Source organism: Micromys minutus, assembly GCF_963924665.1.
Source record: "Micromys minutus genome assembly, chromosome: 23".
Lineage (NCBI taxonomy): Eukaryota > Metazoa > Chordata > Mammalia > Rodentia > Muridae > Micromys > Micromys minutus.
Window position 1 is genome coordinate 25,847,372 of NC_137958.1, and position 21,037 is coordinate 25,868,408.

Consider the following 21,037-nt stretch of genomic DNA (forward strand, 5'->3'; position numbering starts at 1 on the left):
TCTAAGCTGTGGTAGTTTGAGTACACAGGGAGTAGCATGATTAATAGGTGTGGCATTGTTGGGGAGATGTGGCCTTATTTGATTTGTTTAATCGAATGAACAAACATAAATATTTTAAAGGTTTCTTATCAATTTCACATACAAAAATGAGATATTTTTTATTTTTATTCATATTCTTAAGGCTTCAGTACATATATATTGAATTCATTATATTTTCTTTCTGTGATAAATGATTAATATTACTTATCAGCTTGAGAAAAAAATTAGAATTCTCATGAAAACAATTCTGTGAAAGTCACACAGAAGTGTCATTTATATTATTAGCTTAGTCTGTGGACATCCCATTTCCGATTATCAAAATTAGGTTAACCAAGAGCCTCAGCTTAATTATGGACTGTGACCTGGACTGAATGCAAAGGAGAGAAACACTTGAGCACCGATAGTCATCTCTCTTTTTTCGAGATCTATCTTCTGTCTGTGGTTGTCACATGATCCACATCCAATTCCTTGTTTGTATTGCCTTGCCTCCCCTTCCCCCACCACAGTATACTACTGTACCTATTGTGAGACAAAATACAGTCTTCCTATTTAAGTTACTTTTGTCTGATATTTTGTCCAGTGTTACAGAAATTCTCTTTCTTATGTCTTCATATAAAGATACAAAGATAGTCAAGGGTTTTAGAAAAGATCCTCTCTCTCTTCCTCTCCCTCCCCCCTTCTCCCTGATCCCCCTACACACACACTGTGTGTGTATGTGTGTGTGTGTGTGTGTGTGTGTGTGCATGTGCAGTGTATGTGTGAGTATGCAATGTAAGTGAAATGCTTTAGATAGACATGAATGACTCTGTCCCTATCTACAAATTACTTGTTCATTTAGCAGCTCTGTAGGATTCTATTCAACAGAAAATGCAAGGCTTTTTTTTTTTAAAAACAAAGCCAAGCTGCACTCAGTTAGACTTCCACTCAGAGTTTAGAATATTAACTCTATGTCAACTTTCTCATAGGAATTATCTTCCTCATAGTACTACTCTTTAACTATGTTTTTTATAGATTCAAATTTATGACTAATAACTAAATAAAAGTGTTATTTTTCTCCAAATAACTTGCCTCTTTCTTTCACCATTGTTTTCCTATATTTTAACTTGCTGGGATATTTCTTTCAGGAAAGCATCCTCTGAGGTGTTAAAATCTGAAGTTAATTAAATCCTTCATTTTTAAGGGGTACAGAGGAGCTTCTATAAATCTGTGGACAAGAGCTATTTGAAAAATATTTGAGGCTTTGTAGATCAGATTGAAGGTATTAACCAATATATACCATTATAGATGAAAAACTAACACCTGTTTTTATAAAACATTTACAAAAACAATGTAAGAGGGAGATTTTACCCAGAAACCTGAGTTTGCTGACTACTACTTCTAAACAATATGCCTGACACAAAAACAATTTCAAAACATTTCTGAGAGAATTCATAGTTTTTCATTAATCTTATTTATTGTGTATAAGTGCTTTCCTTACTTATATGCCAGGGAGACATATTCATGACTCGTGCCCATGGCCACCGGAATCCAGTGGCCCTTGGAACTCCTTTGGAACTGGAGTTACAGACAATTGTGAACAGGTTTTTGTTTATAAAGTTCAAACATGTGCCTATGAAAACGTAGCTCATGTTCTTAACTGTTAAGATGACTCTGTAACCCCAATTTTTAAAATTTTTAACTGATATTATGAAGTAAACTGGTCTGGAAATGTTTTTCTGGTCTGACTTGTAGCTGACTGTCTAATGTTGGGAAGGGAAATTATTGTAATGGCTGAAGACCATTACTGTTGGGAGGATACTACTCAATACTTCCCCCATTTCCAGTCCACACTCTCTCCTTACTGGTAGACCAGGATAGTATTTTAGGATATGTCAATATATTTTCACAGAAACCTGGATTGTTCACCTTTCTAACAATTGTCATCATTTGACAATGCATCTAAGAGTATGAGTGTAAGTTTATTTGGTTTACAAAAACCTCTTATTTATAAGATTAAAAATTAATTTTAAAAGGATAAAGGCACTTTTGCTGTTAGCCCTTTGTCTTTCTTTAAAATCTGAAATGCAATTTACTGCCTGACATTCCTCAGGTGCCTTGTGACCTTGAAGATGAAGCCTTGAGTTCAATTTAGAGGAAATTGAAAGCTGCAAGACTGAACTATGAACTGTTTTTGAAAGGTGTAGGTGCCCCTTATGCTTGACTATAAATTTTTCATTAGAAATAAATATCAGTATTATTAATTAAGCTACTAAAGTGAAGTGTCTGATACATATGGTCCACTCTAATGCTACCTTTATCTTTAAATAACATTACTATTTATTAACTGTAAAATAACCCCAATATTCTCTTTAAAAATAACTATAGTATAATTTTACTAACTTCTTGTGTCTTTTTCTTTTCCTGATGTAATACTTTCTTCTAAAAAGCACTTCTATTTCAGAATAACATTTAGGTAACAGGTTCAGGATATCTGAAAAACATGCTTCTTGGACTAAGAAGTCTTAGTTAGGTTGGAGGCTCAGATTAACTCTATCTACTTGTGATATTCTCAGAAGGCATTTGCTGACCCTAAACCAGGGCTATAAAAAGAGTAGGAGTATGAAGAAGAAATTGAAAGAGCTCATAAAATCAATATAATATTAGGTTGTACAAGATACTGAAATACAAGAAATTGCTCTTAAAGAAATAGGTGGACTGTCGGGTCAGGGTGCAGCATTTCAAATTCTCTTCTTCACCTGAACAGGGAAAATGCGATCAAGAAGCAACACAGCTAGGACAAAATACTGCAGAGTAGGTAATATCCACCAGATAAAGATGGCCACTCGGGCTTTGTGAAGGGCAGAGGTGTGTCATGAGATTATCGCAAGATTCCCTTTTTAAATTCTCGAAGGGCAGGGCAAACCCATTTATTTTCTAAAAAATTTCCACATAAAATAAAATATTTGCACATTATGACGGTAGGTTTTTTTTATTCTTCAAGTAAAGTTGTCTAGAAATGCTGTCACACACATAGAAGAATGTCCAGAGGTTTGTCCCTTAGGTGATTGTAAGTTCTGTTGGCTGAAAAATGAAGAGCAGATACAACCGACAGTGTAGAAGAAAGATCAACAGTTCTTTCTTAGTGAAATGCAGATAATCTATAAAAGCCCATTCCACAGGCACAGTGGGCCTGGATTTTGCTCTCAAACTAGATATTTTCAAGCCTCACCACACTCTGTTGATGCCCTGTGAGAATTAATGCTTGCTCTCATTCTGCTAAGAACATAGAGAAGGCTGCCAGCTGAAAGCCCATTATCTGGTACTCACGACCATGAAATCACTCATTTCCATGATCGTTGGAGCTATTGGTATAATACTTTTTATTTTTTTTGACTGAAAAAAAAAATACATGAGTTAATAAGTCACTATGATATTTACTTTCAGTTTCTTTGTTGTTGTATGTTAACCAATGAAACTTTGTTAGGACCAAGAAGGTCCATGTTTTGCACCACAGGTGAGTTGGATCCTGGCAATCATAGCTATATGATGGGAGAACAAAAGTAATGCTCCTGAAACCATGGGATTCATGAGCCTTTACTCCACTTGCTGGTGAGAGCCTCTCAGGAGATACTAGGTTTAAGAAAGGGATTGCATAGCATGGCTGAAGCACAGACTTTGTCTTAATATTTTCCAGTCTCTAAACGAAGGACATGACTCCACATTTGGATTACAAAGAAAATGTCTATTTATACAAATTATGTTATTTCACAATCTAAACTCTTTCCTCAAAGCATCACTTAAGTGAATAGCAGTGTCTCTAGGCCTGGCTATGTGTCTTGTGCACCATGGTCCTAGCTAAAGGATTCAGATGTAAGCCTGGCAAGGGCTCTTGGTGTCCTCGTTTTCCACACGCAGCTGGCTGAACATCAGCAACTGCATTTAGAGTTTAGTAAGTCTTATTCAAGCACAAGCAGAATAATTCTTCCAGGTGCTGTCGGAATGCATTACAGTTAACCCTTGGGAGGAAGAGGATTGAAACAAAGGATGCAGCCCCCGAATCATTTCTTTCTGCGCATGCTTCATTCACTTGTGACCAACGCATCCTCTGAGGCAAAGAAGTGCATGACCGAAAGGTGCCCAGTCATAGCCATTCTGGTTTAAGAAAGGGAAATCATCCTTGCTTGTAGCTAGGGTGGCATAACATGCCAGACCTTTTAAAAATACTTTAGCTAATTTCATTATTTGTGTTAGTATTGCTACCAGAACATAGAAAATAATGACATAAAAAAGCAAGGAGTCAAGTAAAAGTTTTATTTACTTTTTTTTTGATAACCTCCTTACTCCCTGGCACCTCAAGTCTCTGAAGGGTTAGGTCCATCTTCTCTCACTGAGGCCAGATCAGGCTGTCTTCTGCTGTATATGTCCAGGGCCTCATGTTAGCTAGTGTATGCTGTCTGGTTGTTGGCTCAGTGTCTGAGAGATCTCAGGAGTCTAGGTTAATATGGAAAATCTTTTGGAGAATAATGACGCTCTTTTAAAATAATTTTACTTCATATATATATATATATCAAGATGTGTGGATTGATCACTATTAGAAGCTGTCATGAAAAGCTTGATATATCTTCCAAATTAAATTCATAAAACTCTCTTCAAACAATAAGCATTATTTAACAATGGATTTCAAATTTTAACTTACAAGAAATTAAACTGCTAAATACATCAACTATATGAACATTGGACGTCCCCTCTTTTGGTCTCTTACTGGGTATGGATGAAGCTATTTAATTAGTTACCCATCTGTTTTCCTCAGTGTCTCTAAAATGAAGTTAATAATTTTGACTTTTTCCTTAAAGTTTAACCCTTCTTTAAAGGAAATAACTAATATCTAGTAACTTACCCTGGGATCTCTGGGTGCAAAGTGCCGAAATAGGAGGCATTGCTGTATTTAAGACAGGGAGAGTGGAAACTCTTGAGAACATTCAGTTCTCATACATGTGCGGCTCCACTGGAATGGATCAGAGAGTGGCTGCTGAGTGGACAGATGTGCATACACACAGTCAAGCTGGTTAGCAACATTATTGCAAAATTACTATTCTAGACACACAGAGACTGACTGGATCAATTTGTTTCTTCATTCATTTATTCACAGCTGAATTATACTTTGCAATGCATGTACCCAACAGCATTGTTTCTGGCAGGTAGGGACAAGCATTGCTTAGTTTGTGCTTTTAAAATACCCCCAAGAGAAAATTAAAGGCTGAACAGTTCATGAATATATTTTAATAAATATATCTCTGTAAGGCTTATCTCTCTCAGTGCTGAAAGATAGTGAAATATGGTTAAAGTTGAAGAGGCTATGTGAAGAAAACTCTTCTGTCTTTATCTTGACCTCTGCTCCAGGTCTTTATTATATTGCTTTGTTTGGGAAAGACTAGGGCAGGTATTAATTCTCCAGACCTATGAAGACCTCTCAGCTTGCAGTTTCTATTTCATGTTCCTTTCAACAAAAGCTGACAATAGGCATAGATGCATGTCAGGGGAATTCTTTTACTACATGTCCCTGTATTTCTCCCTAAGAAACACTAGGGATCCAGACTTTCATTTTTCTTACATTCCTTTTTTTTTCTTTGTAAATAAGACACGAATTGGACCAATTTTATTAAATTTGATGAGATCTTATTCAAAAGCTATGTAAAAAAATCAAAGTCAGTCAGGCAGATTATGTTGTTCTGCCATGCTGATCGTTTTTATTTTAGTCTCTCTTTGTAATTCAGCCCACTTAGAGGAAGAAAGGTAAATGATCAGTGAGATCAACATGGCAAGGGCCCATACTGAACTTCATAGGTCCCAGATATGCAGTCTTTTGAAGTGGTTAGGTACATAACATTCTCCACTGATTTCCCTTGATGGAAAAAAACAGTTGAAATTTCCAACTGTATGTTTTGTTAAACCTGAAAAAAGAAAGAATATATCTGTTTATCCGGAGGCATTAATACTCAGGGGCAAAATTAGTAAGTTTTTTTCATGGAAAAGTCATAATATTTTGACCTAAAATTCATAGTATCTTTCAGTAATGATATGATTTTGGATGAAAAAGAAAAAATTGTAAAAGTTTCTAATTGACGTAAATTATTCAAGATGAGAGAGACCCATTCTTACATAAAATTGACAATAAGTCATCTTAGATTTTGGGCTCCAATCTAAAATGTGCAAGGTAAATAAAAACCAAATCAGTTGAGTTCTTTTGACTTTCAGCTGTCCCTCTTATAAGGTAGTCTGGTTGAAAAGCCACTCAAAAAAGACTGCTTTGGACAGAATGAAAATAAATGTACTTAATCAAATTCTTTACTCACCAATGAAGCATTTCTCACCGTCATGCTTCCAAGAGTTACTTCAAATATAATTATTCCTCATATAATTACTCAATAATTCAAATTCATTGAGAATTCTCCATATATTGGTACTTTGCTTAGTGATTTAACTTTTCCAGGTCAAATTAGTTTCAAGAATTCTATCAGGTTGATACTGGTCTATTACCATGTTTCAGATGTCTAAATTAAGTTTAGCAATAATTAAGCAGTTTTCTGATAACTCAGTTCCAAAATGACAAAGACAAGTTAGAAAACTCAGGTCATTCTGACTTTGAAATGCGTTCCTTAACTATTACAGTGTCCTGTCTCCTGTTCCTAGTACACAAGGAGTTTGGGGTCCTATTTAGTTCCCTAAATGAATTATTAGTTTCTTATATTGCTTCTTCATTAATTTCTGACATAGAGAGTCAGGCTTTTACCCTTTCTGACTTGTTCCTTCTGAGTCACTGCCAATTTGCAAGTGATTATCATTCCCAACTTTTGAAAACAATAGTATATATTCTCTTTAAAATATCATCAAATATATAACATAAATTACAACTACACATTTACTTATGAACATTAACCTAGTCTAGAAAATTGAAGCTAGTCAAATTGTAGTAATAGATTTTAGTGGCAACCTCACACAACCCATTGTCTTCTGAGAAGATTGTGTGAATGAGGTTGGCTTAGGAGCATGTCTTTAAAGAATTATCTTTCTTGTTAATTGATGTAGGAGTACCATCCATGAATGTGGGTAGTGCCTTTCCATGAGCAAGCTGTCCTGAACTGTATAAGGAGGAGATAGCCTTTTGAAAGCAAACAATGCTATTTGGTCTCTTTCCACTTACTATGTATGTGATATGATTGGTTAATAAAGCTCTTACTTTGACTTCCCTAGAATTATGTCTGTAATTGGAATTGTAAGACAAATAAAGCTTTCTCTCCTAGTTCACCTCCACAGGCAAAAATTAGTGTATTGCATCATAGGAACCAACTAGAAAAGTAGAATAATTATAAAATGATTTTGCTCAACATGTTAACAAATACCAAAAGAATAAATAAAGCAAATGCTGTTTTAGCCTTGTGTTTAATGCATCTTGCCAATGTTAATAAATACTGATTTCAGAAAGAAAATTTAGCTTGGGTGGAGTTTGTGCATACTAAATAAAAGCATTCTTATCAAACAATTCCCTGTTAAAACAATCTGAACACCAGAGGCATGGTTCTAAATACAAAACTCAGCTGGATTTTTAACTCTTGTGTTCAGTGGTTCATAACTGGGGAAGCTCTTAATTGTCTTTGCAACAAGAGAATTTTAATGAATTCAGAAGTTTACTAGAGCCTGAACACCACTGGTAAAATATATGTACTTTACAAGGCATTTTCTTGATTTATGAAACAGATTCCTTGGAGAATTTATTCATTTTATTTTTAGTTTATAACCTAGAAATTCTTTAAGAGTAAATATTAAAAGCATTTTTGTTCAATGGTGTGTATATATCTCTAACAAATATATAATTATTTCCAAGTAATAGTTGGAAAGTAAGCTATAGAGTCACTAACTACTATGAGATGGATGGGGCTCTGATTTTCAGACACTGAGTAGAGCACAAATGGAAGACATTGTCAGTCTGGACTCAGGACTATACATATACCTTGGAAAGTGCTTACCTGCAACACAAGAGAGTGGAAACATTTTGATGTTAGGAATTTTTAATGAATAGGATTGTGGGGTCTATTTTGTGGAAAAGTACTGAAGAACTGAGAGTTAGTTCTCCTAAAGAACAGGTAGATTAAAGTCTCTAGTTTGTGTAATTTAGTACAAAACAGCTTAATTTACACCAAGAGTCTGCTGCTGCTGATGAGCAAAAGAAACAGCCAAAATTTCCAGTGTGAGGAGTCTTACCACCTCTGGGCTAATTTGCACTTGGGGATCTATCAGACTTGCCTGCAGAACTCTGTCTAGACCTCAGGTTCTCTGCTCCAACCAAGAAGTACAATGTCAATCCCCTGCAGTAGCTCATGTGTGGGAAGAGAGACATCCAAGCCCTGGAGCATGTAAAACTCTTTCATTGTTAATTTCTGAGGGAGACCATTGCTTCCCATAGTAAGAAAGAAATTCATGTAAAGAGAAGACAGAAGTCTTGGGGCTCAGATTCCACAGCATCCTATCATGTCTACTCAGCAAGACTCCATCTTACAAAGATCAAGATGAGATACCTATACACAGTTCTGTACTGATAGAACAAGGGGCTGTAGAATAAGTCTATTTTCACTTCCAATTAAATAATTAAAAGGCATGAGATATCTGAAGCACAGTCTCATGAGATACAAATATATTGGCAGCTGAAGAAAGGCATATTGAGGGTAAACAAACATACTCTTGCAGTAGTCACACAGAGAAAAGAATCTCTACAAAGCAGAGGCAGGACCAGGAAAGTTGAACATCCAGGTTCTTGTTGAGGGCTGGGGGTTTTAAACCCTCTGGAGAATCCTCCTCTTCTACTGTAGGATTGGTCTGTTTGACAAATAGTATAGTTAAGTAGTCAGCAACTGTGATATGACATGTCCTGAAAAAATCTTGACCTCCTTGAGCTGGTCTATCATCAGGGCTTTTATTGGGGGAAGACAAAAGACTTCCTGGTTTGATCTAAAGTCAGGAGGCTGAGGAAGAAGCTAGCTTCTTGGAGGTTCACCACCTTTACTACACAGATATGCTGTTCTCTATGTCTGCCTATTAGAAAGTCTATCTAATCCCTGGTCTCTCAGTAACATTAACCCTGTTTAGGAGAATTCATAGACAGGTCAACATTTTCCTTCTTTTCTGTTTGATTCCACATCTAGTGCTGATAAAAAATCTTCCCTCATTGTTTGCTGAGCTTCTACTAGAGCAAATTTGGAATGAGGTTCAGGTTTGCTGCTATATTAATTGGCCCTAAAGTAAGATGTTACAGAAAAAACAGGGATGGCAAAGACATTTCTCGTAAGCAAAATTTCCTAGACTGTTGTTACATTACTTTTTGTCGCTTGTGTTTAAGGTACTGGAGATTAAACAAGGAAGTTTTATTCAATATACCCTCTTGGTACAGGTGGGAAAAAAACAGATCCAATGACTTCGAAATCCTTAGTTTTCCTTCTGCCATGAGGTTAAAATTGAAGAGAAACTTGTAGATCACATTGATAATGAATGAGACCAAGGTGTGATCTGCCCTTCCTCATCTGGGTTTGGTTAGATCCTGTGAAGAGATCTGACAAGCTGTTTAATTGTGCGAAATCTCAGCAGGAGACATTCCTTCCTCTCTAGGGGCACCAGACTTTAGTGTTTTTCTTCTTCTAGCACGAAATTCCAATTCTCTGAGGTGCCTCATTTCACAGTTTTATATATAAAAGTTGTTCTGTTTAAACTTATTGTGCTGATCATATATATGAGAGATTAAAAGGGAAAGAGGATGTTCACCTTACAGTATAAAATTGTTGATTATATGTAAAATATTTTATTAGTATAAAGAGAAGATTAGATTATTCATCTTCTTTTCTATCATGGCTGTGAACATTTCCATTCTCTATTGACAGTTGATATGTTTCTGAGGATGGGTAACATTATAACACAGGCATAAAAATACTCTCATATTTCAGGGCACTGTAAATCCCTCACACATGGCAAGTTGTATAGAGTTGCAAGAGGCAGCTTCCAATTATGGAAATGTCTGAGTCACGAAAAAGTTGTCTCTCTACTTTTCCTCCTAGGTCATAGTTAGCAAACCCTACCGGGATCTGAAAACAAATTGACACAGAACCTCTATGAACTTTTTCTCCTTTATTTATTTTTATTAAGTATAGAGGATTTCAATCTGAATCAGGCCTGGGGAAAAAAAGGTTCAGAGACAACATTTATTTCTTATTACATTTTTACTTTTACACTCACACTTTGTATTTGTGTTTAAGCATGTGCATGTGTGTGTGTCAGACCATACCTGTAAAAATCAAAGAACAATTCTCATGTTCCAGGGATACAACTGAGGTCATTATGGTTTACTCCTCAAGCATTTTTTTAACCACACTGAATCATCCTTATTCCTAAAAGAGCATAGTGCTTGCATATAGTGTCAGGAGAAGCATCAGGATACAGAGCAATGGTGGTAATCCAAAGTTTGTAAACTCCAGAGAAGTGAGCATGGATCCACAAAGACTGCTTCAAAGCACACCACTTTTAATATTCAAAAGGGAAAGAGGAGTAAATACCACTATATGCACAAATATTTTATTTTAGCCTATGATCTTTATTTGCACACAAAGTAAGTTAACCCATTTGTTAAAAACAATAAAGAGAGAGAGAGACTAGCCAGGCTAACAAAACTCCCAAGTACAAGTATTAGTCCCAGATTCATACCTACATACATATATTGATACAAACACATGTGAACATGCATTCAGATATATACCTTTACGTAACAAACACTTACAAGAAACAACTAAAGTTTAGTAGACAAATTGCCAACTATGTAAGTGTTAGGGGAAGGATGAAGAGAGTGGGGGGCATATGGCCCATGGAGGTGCGGCGAGGCCTGGGGGCAAGGGAAATGCCTTTGAGGGGCTCATGTTGGGAATCCCTTCCCTGAGGCACCAGCCACACAACAGTATAGTACAGAATAGAGTTTATTCAGGTCATGGGAGAGTTAAGAGGGTGGTAGAGGCAGAGAGAGAAAGTGAGAAGTAGAGGAGTAGAGGCCGGCCATGAGCACCTGGGAGAGAGGGGGGAAGGGAAATGGGAGAGCAAGGCTGCAAGAGCACAAGGGCAAGAGAGGCCAAGAGAGAGAGGAGGGGTCAAGCAGCTCCTTTTATAGTGTCAGGTCACTGGGGCGGAGCATACCTGGCCACTGCTGGGTAATTGAGGGGTGGGGTATACCTGGCTGTTGCTAGGTAACTGAGGGGTGGGGTTTACAGAATCCCAACAGTAAGGTTATTATACATAGGATAAAGAAGATGAATATTGGTAATACAGACTAAAATGTAATATACAATACAATACAATACAATAAAAATCTGGTGTTTGAAGCACTAGCCCACATTCTCAAAACCGTTGACCCTTACGCATGTCAGGTTAGGCAGGGTAATTACTTTGAAAAAAAAAATCACTGTTTAGCCACATTATCAACCTTGATTATATATCATGTGACACTAGATTTTATGAAGTAGTATAACCTCCCTGCTCCCCCCAAAAACAAAACAAACAAATAAACAAATAAACCATGAATAGCTATCTTAAATTAGAAACTATCAACTGAGTCATTTAAGAAAGTCCATCATAGTAGGATATAACAGATTCATTCAGGTATTATGCCTAAACATAACCTCCATGTGTGTTGTTGCAGAAGAAATGAGCTCACTCTTGTGGAGAGAAACACACTGGACCTAGTTACTCTCTCGTATGTGCTGTCCCTTCGTAGTCCCTTTGTAGGTAGAACCCCAAATATGGCCCGAGGGGATATCAGCTCTATATATGTATTGCTGTGGTGCTCAACAATCTACTTGTGTCATGCATTTGACAGCGTAATTCCCAGTATAATTTTCACTAAGAATGCACATGTGATGTTTTGTTTTTAACATTTAAACGAATGGTTTTGGCTATTTATTCCTTGAGAATTTTATATAGTTCATTTTGATCTTATATTTTTTCCTCTCCAGCTACTCTCAGAGCCTTTCACATTCACTACCTATCCAACTTCATGCTCTCCCCTTCTCTAAAAGCAAAGAACAAGCAAACACACCAACAAACAATATAGAATTTAGTTTGTTTGCTGACTGCTCTGGAGAATGGGCCTCTCTTGGGGTGTGGTTGATATACCCAGTATCACTCCATTGAAGAAAATAGATTTTCTGATTTTCCCTATACTAGCAGCTATTAATTTTAAATAGCTTCTTGGTTAGATGGTGGAACTGTGTATGTGATTCTTTTCTATGTTGGGGATTTGTGAGGCTGACATGATGCAGAGCATGGGTGCGCTATCACAGTTTCTGTGAGTTTATATACGCACCTGCCCTGTTAAGTTTGGAAAACAGCTTTCTTGATGTGATCCACCTCCTCTGGGTCTTACAGTCTTCCTAACTTTTATTCTACATAGATCCATGAACCTCCAGCAGAATCAGGTGTGATGGAGACATCACATGCTTCAGGCTAAATATTCAGGAGTCCCCTATTTCCTGTACATTATTCAGTTGTGAATTACCATGTACTGCAAGATGAAGCATCTCTAAGAAGAGATGAGCAATGCACTGATATCGAGTGCCATTTTATTGCTATATTCATATAGAAAAAAATTCCTAGGTTTTCCATTAGAGCCAATGACCTCTTTGACCTCAGGCTATTGACCTCATGGACAGTGCCAGGAAAGAGTTTATGGATTCCATCTCAGAAGACAGGATAGACAATGAATTTTAAGCATAAAAATAAACAGTGAGCTCTCCTTAAAAGTTGACTTTGCTTTAGTGGCTTTGAAGAGAGTTGATTTGTAGTAGGTTTAAGGCTTCTTAAAGAGAACTGGAATCTCCTGGAGTGTGTGAATTCTCCAGCATACAGATCTGCTGTCTATTTCTCTGCTGTCTTAATTTCATATTTAATTACATGATGTTATACCATATTAGATGACATCCTATCATATTATACTATACAGTACAATATCTTGCAGTATATGAGATTACATACTACATTTTATATTAGAATATGCACAAATTTCACACTATACAAGACTACCTGTCCACTAAAGGAGTAGTACCATGAACCCGGTAAGAATCACACAAATCAAAGACTACCCTATTGTCAGTATGGCCCTTTAAAATAGTAAAAATAAAACATTAATTTGGGACAAAATATGAATTTTGGCATAAGGTCAAAAGGCTTGTTATCAGTGAACTTTGTATTTTTCAATATATTAACACCTGTGTTCTTATGTGTAATTAAAATCAGTCATAGCTATAGGGGCAGATACAAATCATAATTATGTTGATTAGTTTAGTTTTTTATCCTATGTATTTCTCATTAAAGAGCAAGAAATCAATGTATTTTCTATTATTATCTGCCCTCTCTGCTTATCAATCAAATTATAAAATGAAAAAATGTGTGCAGGTTTATTTTCTGCTTTGAATAGTAATTAAGTTCTTTCTATATTCATAAAGAAATTATACTATAAACCATTTTCTTGGCATGAATGTGAAAGTAGTTTTTTATGGGTGGATACATTGGTTGCTCTGAAAGAACAGAAGACATTTTACTTTTCCTTATATTTAGTTGGTTACAGAAAGTTTTGGTGACGTGTCTTATGTAAATATTGAAATGATGGAAACTAGGCAAGTTCTAAATATAATACTGGGGAACTTTAATTTCTGATATGATTTTGAAGTGTACCCAGCAGCAAAAAATAAATAAATAAATAAACCTTTTATTTTTTCTGAATTAATCAGTTACTTAGTATAACCTATTTTAGCATATGAAATGTACAGCTTGAAATCTATTGTTGATTAGTGGTGGGGTTTCGAAAATATTTCATATTATAATTACCAATAGTGTTATAATTTTTTCTCTGTGAAGTCTTAGTAAATTCTGTTTCATGTTCCTTAAGGTTCAGTTCTGTGCATGCACATTTATCATTGTTCCTTTGTTTAATCCGGACACCTGTCATTATAAAATAACCTTTTCCATTCACAATGCTCCTGCACTGGATGGTACCCTGATTTAGTATGCTATGAGCATTCCAGCTTTTATCTAACCAGGTGTTAGCATAATGTACATCCCAGTATAGACATTTCACGACATATCTGTAAAGTTAAGAAGACAATCTAGAGGAGATGGTACTCTCCTTCCATCTCCATGTGGGCGCTAGAGATCAGCTTCAGTTTCTTACAGTGTGCATCGAATGCCTTTACCAGCTGAGCTATCTCAAAGACCTCAAATATTTATAGTTAAAGATTAATGTTATAGCAGACCTTCAGTTGGGAATTGCTTCTTTAAAGTTTATTTATAAGCTGGTATATAAGACACAAAATTATTCATATTAATAGAAAACAGGGAAGTGTGATACATATGTATATGTTCAAGTAGTGTTAGAGACATTTATCTCCTTAAACACTTATTTCTTACACAAATTTTTCAAAGTTTATTGTTCAACCTTTTTGAAATAATCATTGCTATTATTGAAATTGAAAGTTCATAGCTGTTATCTATAGTCATTGAACCATAAAACAGCAGAGCAGAATTTCTTAATGTATCTATTTGCTACATATACCCACTGTTGAAGCTTTCCTCCTAACCTGTACTCAGCTTTCTTAGTATTCTTTTGCAGGAAAGAAATACCAAGACCATGGCAACTATTGTACAGGAGAGAATTTTTGATGGGGCTTGCTTACAGTTACAAAGGTGTACCACAGAGTCACAATAACTAATCTTTCTAAGTAGAGCTACTCCTTAGTAACTAAGCCTTCAAGCATAAGAGCTTATTGATTATTTTTATTCAAACCACTAGAGAAACTCTTTAAAGACTTTGATAAACACCATCCATACTCAACTTCTAGAACACTGGACATTTTAAATTCCACATATGAATTAAATTGAATGGATTTTGTCATTGTTTTCCATGATTATTTCCCACTGAACAGAGACTATTGTTTATGCAGCTGAAATGCTAGTCTCTTCATTAATGAATATTCTTCTATTTCTATATAAGAGCTCACTTTTTAATTGATATTATATATGTTTTACATTTTGCTGTTTAGGTTACTTAATTTGTTGGTGAAACTTTTGAATTCCAGTTATCTTGCAATTTCTTTTGCAATTGTCACATTTGTTTTACTCAGAATTTTAGTATGTTTTTCTTTCTTCTTTTGAAATAAATAGTTCTAAGCATTTTCTTTTATCTTCTTTGTGGTCCATTGTATAAAAAACTATCTCAATGTATTAATTAATACTTGCTGTATAATTAATATAGGATTTATTTAACTTACCAGTCTTCTCTTCACTATTAATATATTGCTTTGTAACAAATATTTTAACAGTACATTGTTTTTTTCACCCCTCTCACCTCTACTATGCTTAAGGCCATTGCTATTTATTTTGTTTCTCTGTTTTCTGTAAACCTCAAAAGATCAAGCAGTGTACAAAGTCAAAGGAAAATCATACATCACTATAGTTCCTCTATTTTGTTCTTTGCTATACATATTTCTCCTATAATTTTCATCTTTACTTCATGCTACCTGTTCACATTTCTTATATATGTCTGCTGGTAATGAGTTGTCTAGGTTTTGCACATATGAATATGTACATAATTTACTTGTTTACAAAGAGACAATTTCTTTGATACAGAGTTTTGTCTTCATATTACCTTGAAATTCCAAAGTGCATTCATTGCATTCTTTTAAATGATATTGTTATTCATTCTTTGACAGTTTCATACTATGATGATTTTATCATGTTAACCTCCATTCTCAACTTTCTACTCATTCAACTTAATTTCTTCTTTAATAAAAAAAAAAGTTGAACAAGTCCAATGTATAATTTACCAATTTTAAAAATTTATAATTTTTGATGTTGGGCCTTTGGTACTTCCATAAGAACACCATCTACCCTCTAGAAATCATTTTAAAAGTAAACTCACTCTCCCTCTCCAATAACTAAAATTTTCACTAGCTCTGGCTAAAGCTAACACTTCCTGTCTACCTCATACTTCCATGCTTGTATTTTATCTAACTAAGCTTGTCAAGGTTTGGCTTTTTATCCCAGCCTCTGTTAATTCTTATTTGTCCACAAAACTCTGTAGTCACAATCAGCCTCTGCTTCTGGCTCTTGTAATACTTTCTCCCTCTCTGTGAAAGGAGCCCTGGCCCTTGCAGGTTGGATCATTATGTAAATACTCTCTTTAGGCCTGAGAACTCTCCAATTCCTTTTCGCACCTTGAGCAAACATGGGCATCTCTGTTAATAGCCATCTGCTACTACAACTACAAAGAAAAAGAAAGAAAGAAGGAAAGAAAGAAAGAAAGAAAAAAAGAAAGAAAGAAAGAAAGAAAGAAGGAAGGAAGGAAGGAAGGAAGGAAGGAAGGAAGGAAGGATGGAAGGAAGGAAGGAAGGAAGGAAAGTAGGAAGGAACGAAGGAAGGAAAGAAAGTCTTCAGTTTACTGGCTGGATTTGTGTGTTAACTTCACACAAACTGGAGTTATCACAGAGAAAGGAGTTTCCCTTGAGGAAATGAATCCATGAGATCCAGCAGTAAGACATTTTCTCCATTAGTGATCAAAGAGGCAAGGTCCTGCCCATTGTGAGTGTTGACATCCCTGGGCTGGTAGAACTGGGTTCTATAAGAAAACAAGCTGAACAAACCAGGGGAAGAAACACAGTAAACAGCATTATTCTATGGCTTTTGCATCCAAGTTCCTACCCAGAGTGAGGTCCTGTTCTGACTTCCTGTGTTGATTAACAGCAATATGGAAGTATAAGTGGAACAAACCCTTTCCTTGCCTACTTTCTTCTTGGTCATGATGTTTTGTGCAGGAACAGAAACCCTGACTAAGTCATTCAGTGAGGGTTGAGATGTGAACTAGTTTATAAGCATAGCAATAAATCATTAAAAGTACATTTAATATTATGACCATTTGGCAGACTGATAGCAGGTTCTTCCCAAGGCTTATATCAAGCCACACAAATTCTTGGCCCCAGTAGGGTACATGCCAAATGGAATATATATTAAATTCAATAAGATAGAATTTACTTCCATAACATGTGTCACACCCTTCTATCAGTGGGCAGGTCTTGCAATGCCAAATCATTAACTGTAGCTCAAAGATTCCAGTCACGATAAGATCGATATTTATTCTTCTTCTCCTGTAGTATGAATATCACCTTTAAGAACTATGAATGTTTGTCAGTAGAAATGAAGCTACCAGTCAGTACCAGTTTTATCTCTTCATAATCTATACTCAAGTTGTGGTATCTTCAGTTATAGGGATTTCCTGTTGAGTTCTAGAGGATAACCAAGATCAATGGCAATAGAATGTAATATGGGGACTATATGGAGCCCTGCTAACAGCTGTAAAACAGGTAACCAACTCCTGCCATTGGGCTTTTTATTTGCTAACCGGTCATGTCTTTGAGAGCACTGTTTCCCTATCCACTTATGGAGTAATTTCACTTAAACTTTTTAAAATAGATGATGTGTATTTATTTTAATAATTTTCTACAGTGGTTTCTTGGGACTTTTCAAATAATTTTGAGTGTTATCTCTCTTCTTATGTTCATTATTTTAAATTTGTTTGTCTATGTGTTTGTTTGTTAAGTGGCAATAATTTATCTAAGTAGCTTGTAATCACCTATTCTTTTATTCCTTGCTTTTATTGTGTGTTAGGAAAGTCCAAATGAAGTAGTTTTCAACAGAGCTGATTACTCACTATTGAAGCAGAGTTTGCTGAATTCTTTACTTACCCAAACCAATTTTTCTCAATACCGTTGGTGAGAACCTGGATGGCTTGGGGCACTGTGTGAATGATAGAATCTATTTTACTTAATTCCTCACATGGTTCTTCTGGCCAGACGAAGTTTTGGTTTTAGTTTTAGATTTGTTTTTCGTTTTTTTCACATAAATGTATTTATATGAACACTTGAAACATAAGAAAATTTCTTATTTGATTTTCCTCCTCTGTTCTCCTTCCCCCTTCTCCTCCCCCTTCTTCTCCCCCTTCTCTTCACCCCTTCTCTTCTTCCCTTCTCTTCCCCCCTTCTCCTTCCCACCCCAGACCCCCTCTCTTTCTCTAAATAATCATGAGCACTCCCACCTGGCTGAGCTAAATTTTGCTTTAAACAAAATAAACATAAACAAATAACAATAAACAAAATTTATTCTTCATGTTCCTCAAAAAAAAAAAAAGTAGATCTTTTTAATGACTTCCACAACAAATCAATTCTCCTAATTATTCTTGTGGACTTTTAAACTTGGTTTTGTCAACTACTTAATAAACTGCAATTTTCTTATAAGGAATACAGGAATACATATCTGTCTTTCTAGAAGGGAAAGGAAGTAATTTGTAAAAAAGTTTTTTTTTTGTTTGTGTTTTTTTTTGTCATAAAACAATCTAACAACATGAAAGATCACTGGTTGTAAGTGCAGCTATACATCAGGGCCGGGATCATGAATGAGCATAGACATGATCAGTTAGAAGTAGAAAATGAAGTTTATAAAATTCCCATTTCTGATATTTATACATCCTCAGACTCCTTATGCTTCATAATCTTGGAATGATAGTGAAGACTTGGTTCCGCAAGAGTAAATAAATTACAGTATTTATTTATGGAAAATAAGACTGACTAAAAACATAAGTATTTATCAGGAAATGGAATTTTCCCAAAATTTTGGAACTAATAGAAGAAACATGTACATGAAAATTTCGAATACTAATGCAATCATGTGAAATTAAGCATTAACAAATAATTCAAATTTTTCAATTATACAAGTTTTATTTTCTGGTAATGTGAAATAATAAACAATATATAAATAATAAATAATAAATAAAATAATAAATAATAAACAATCTATTACATTTATAAACCAAGAGTGAAACCTTCATCTTCACTGAATATAGCCAGTGTCTCTCTTCAACACAGTTGAAGTGAATGATGTATGTCCTCTTAAAGTAAGCAAGAAAATTTCCAAGTGGGCTTTCTCATAAGCCAAATCTTCAGGATAACCAAAGATTATAGTATAAAGCAAGTAGAGTCTAAGAAAGTATAAATACTAGGAATGGCAAGATTATAAACTTCATTTTCTACTTCTGACTGACCAAGGCTATCAACTCATTCATGATCATCACAATGTGATATTAGCTGCACTTTGGAACTAGTGATATTTGTTCTTTTATTTTATTTTATAATTCTCTTTATTCTTTAATTCGTTTTTGCAGTCCAGATTTCATTCCCCTCAAGGTCTTCCCTGCCTGGGCTGCTCCCCATCGCATACCTCCTCCCATCTCTGTCTCCAAGAGGATGTTTCTAATTCCACTCCCTCAGGCCTCAAGTCTCTTGAGGGTTAGATGCATCTTTTCTGACTGAGGACAAACCAGAAAATCCTCTGCTGTATATGTGTCAGGAACTCCTATCAGTTGGTATATGATGTCTAGTTGATGGCTCAGTGTCTGAGAAATCCTGGGGTGCAGGTCAGTTGAGACTGCTGATCTTCCCATGGAACCACCTGCCTCTTCAGCTTCTTCCAGCATTTCCCCAATTAAAACACAGGTGTTTCAGGCTTCTGTCTATTGGTTGGTGGCTTCTATCTGCATCTGACTCTTTCAGTGCTTGCTGGGCCTCACAGAGGGCAGCCATGCTAGGCTCCTGTCTGCAAGCACACCACATCAGTAATAGTGTCAGGTTCCCGGGCCTCCCCTTAAACTGGACCCCAATTTGGGCCGGTTACTGAACCTCCTGTCTCTCATGATGTCCTCCAATTTTGTCCCTGCAGTTCTTTTTTTTAATATATATATATATATATATATATATATATATATATATATATATATATATGTATATATATACATATATATATATATATATATATCTGTCTATCTCTCTATCTCTCTATCTCTATCTATCTGTCTGTCTGTCTGTCTGTCTATCTATCTAATCTAACTATACATGCATACATATATGTTTTTAATTTTTGGAGCTTTTAAAAAGAAATATCCAAAGTATTTACAAAAATTGAGTCAAGATTGAATCTTTGATATTCTCTGTGCCTGTTACCAGTTCTGTCCCCCCCTCCTTTTTTTTTGTACTCAAACTATTTTCCTTCAGAAATGCTGGTCGACCTCCTTCAGATATTCAATTTAGATATGGTTACCAAGACACTGACTCACATGGCTACATTTCTTTCAAGAATAAAATAAACGAACATAAAAGACTATGCTTATTCTTTTATATATAGGAAATGTTCTTCTCCCAGAAAAATGACAGCTTGGAGGAATGAGGTGGATCATCATACTTGATATGAAAAATTAAAAATGGACACAAATTTTGGAATGTTTAACATCGTAAGACGTGGGTCAAGAGTGGCTAACCTTCAAGTACACTCTCAATTTATCATTAAGCCTTAAGGTTCAAAGCGCTCATTTGATAGTGTCTGTTTTTCAGCTCATTCAGTGTTGCTAGATGTGCTCTGTGACAGTTTCTACAGGAGAGATCTAATCATGTAATGAGAAGCATCTAATCTGGTTGTATACCTATTGTTTTAGAGAAAAGTCATTAAAAGACAATCAGGTTTATTTAAATGAAGAAAAGGAAAGCCACTATTTTGTGGTTAAATTCCTTACCACCTTATATTTCTGCGTCGTGCTCTGAAATTGTTATATATCTCCAACTTAAAAAAAATAATGTAAAATCCCCCTTAGAACCAGTATTTAGTAATAGAAGCAATTTACTGAAAGAAGTTCATTTACCTTGTTTTATCTAATCAGCATCTTCTTTACGAAAATGGACTAGTGCAGGTAGGCTTAGGAAAGCAAAACCTTTGACTTTCTCTCCCTTTGAAGATGGCACATGAATTCGATTTTTTCAGGGTCTAGACACACAGCTGACACAGTTGTGTGCCCACGATGACTACATCAAGGACCCCCTCCCAGTTTTGCAGCCCATTTTGAGGT

The 21,037-nt window shown here is 35.5% G+C and overlaps 1 protein-coding gene across 1 annotated transcript in view; it reads left to right on the top strand.

Annotated features, from left to right (window-relative positions):
* ZNF804B (zinc finger protein 804B) overlaps positions 1–21,037 on the top strand; it is a gene marked incomplete at both ends in the record, with an annotated part of 486,930 nt that overhangs the window by 457,008 nt on the left and 8,885 nt on the right. The window lies entirely within an intron of this gene.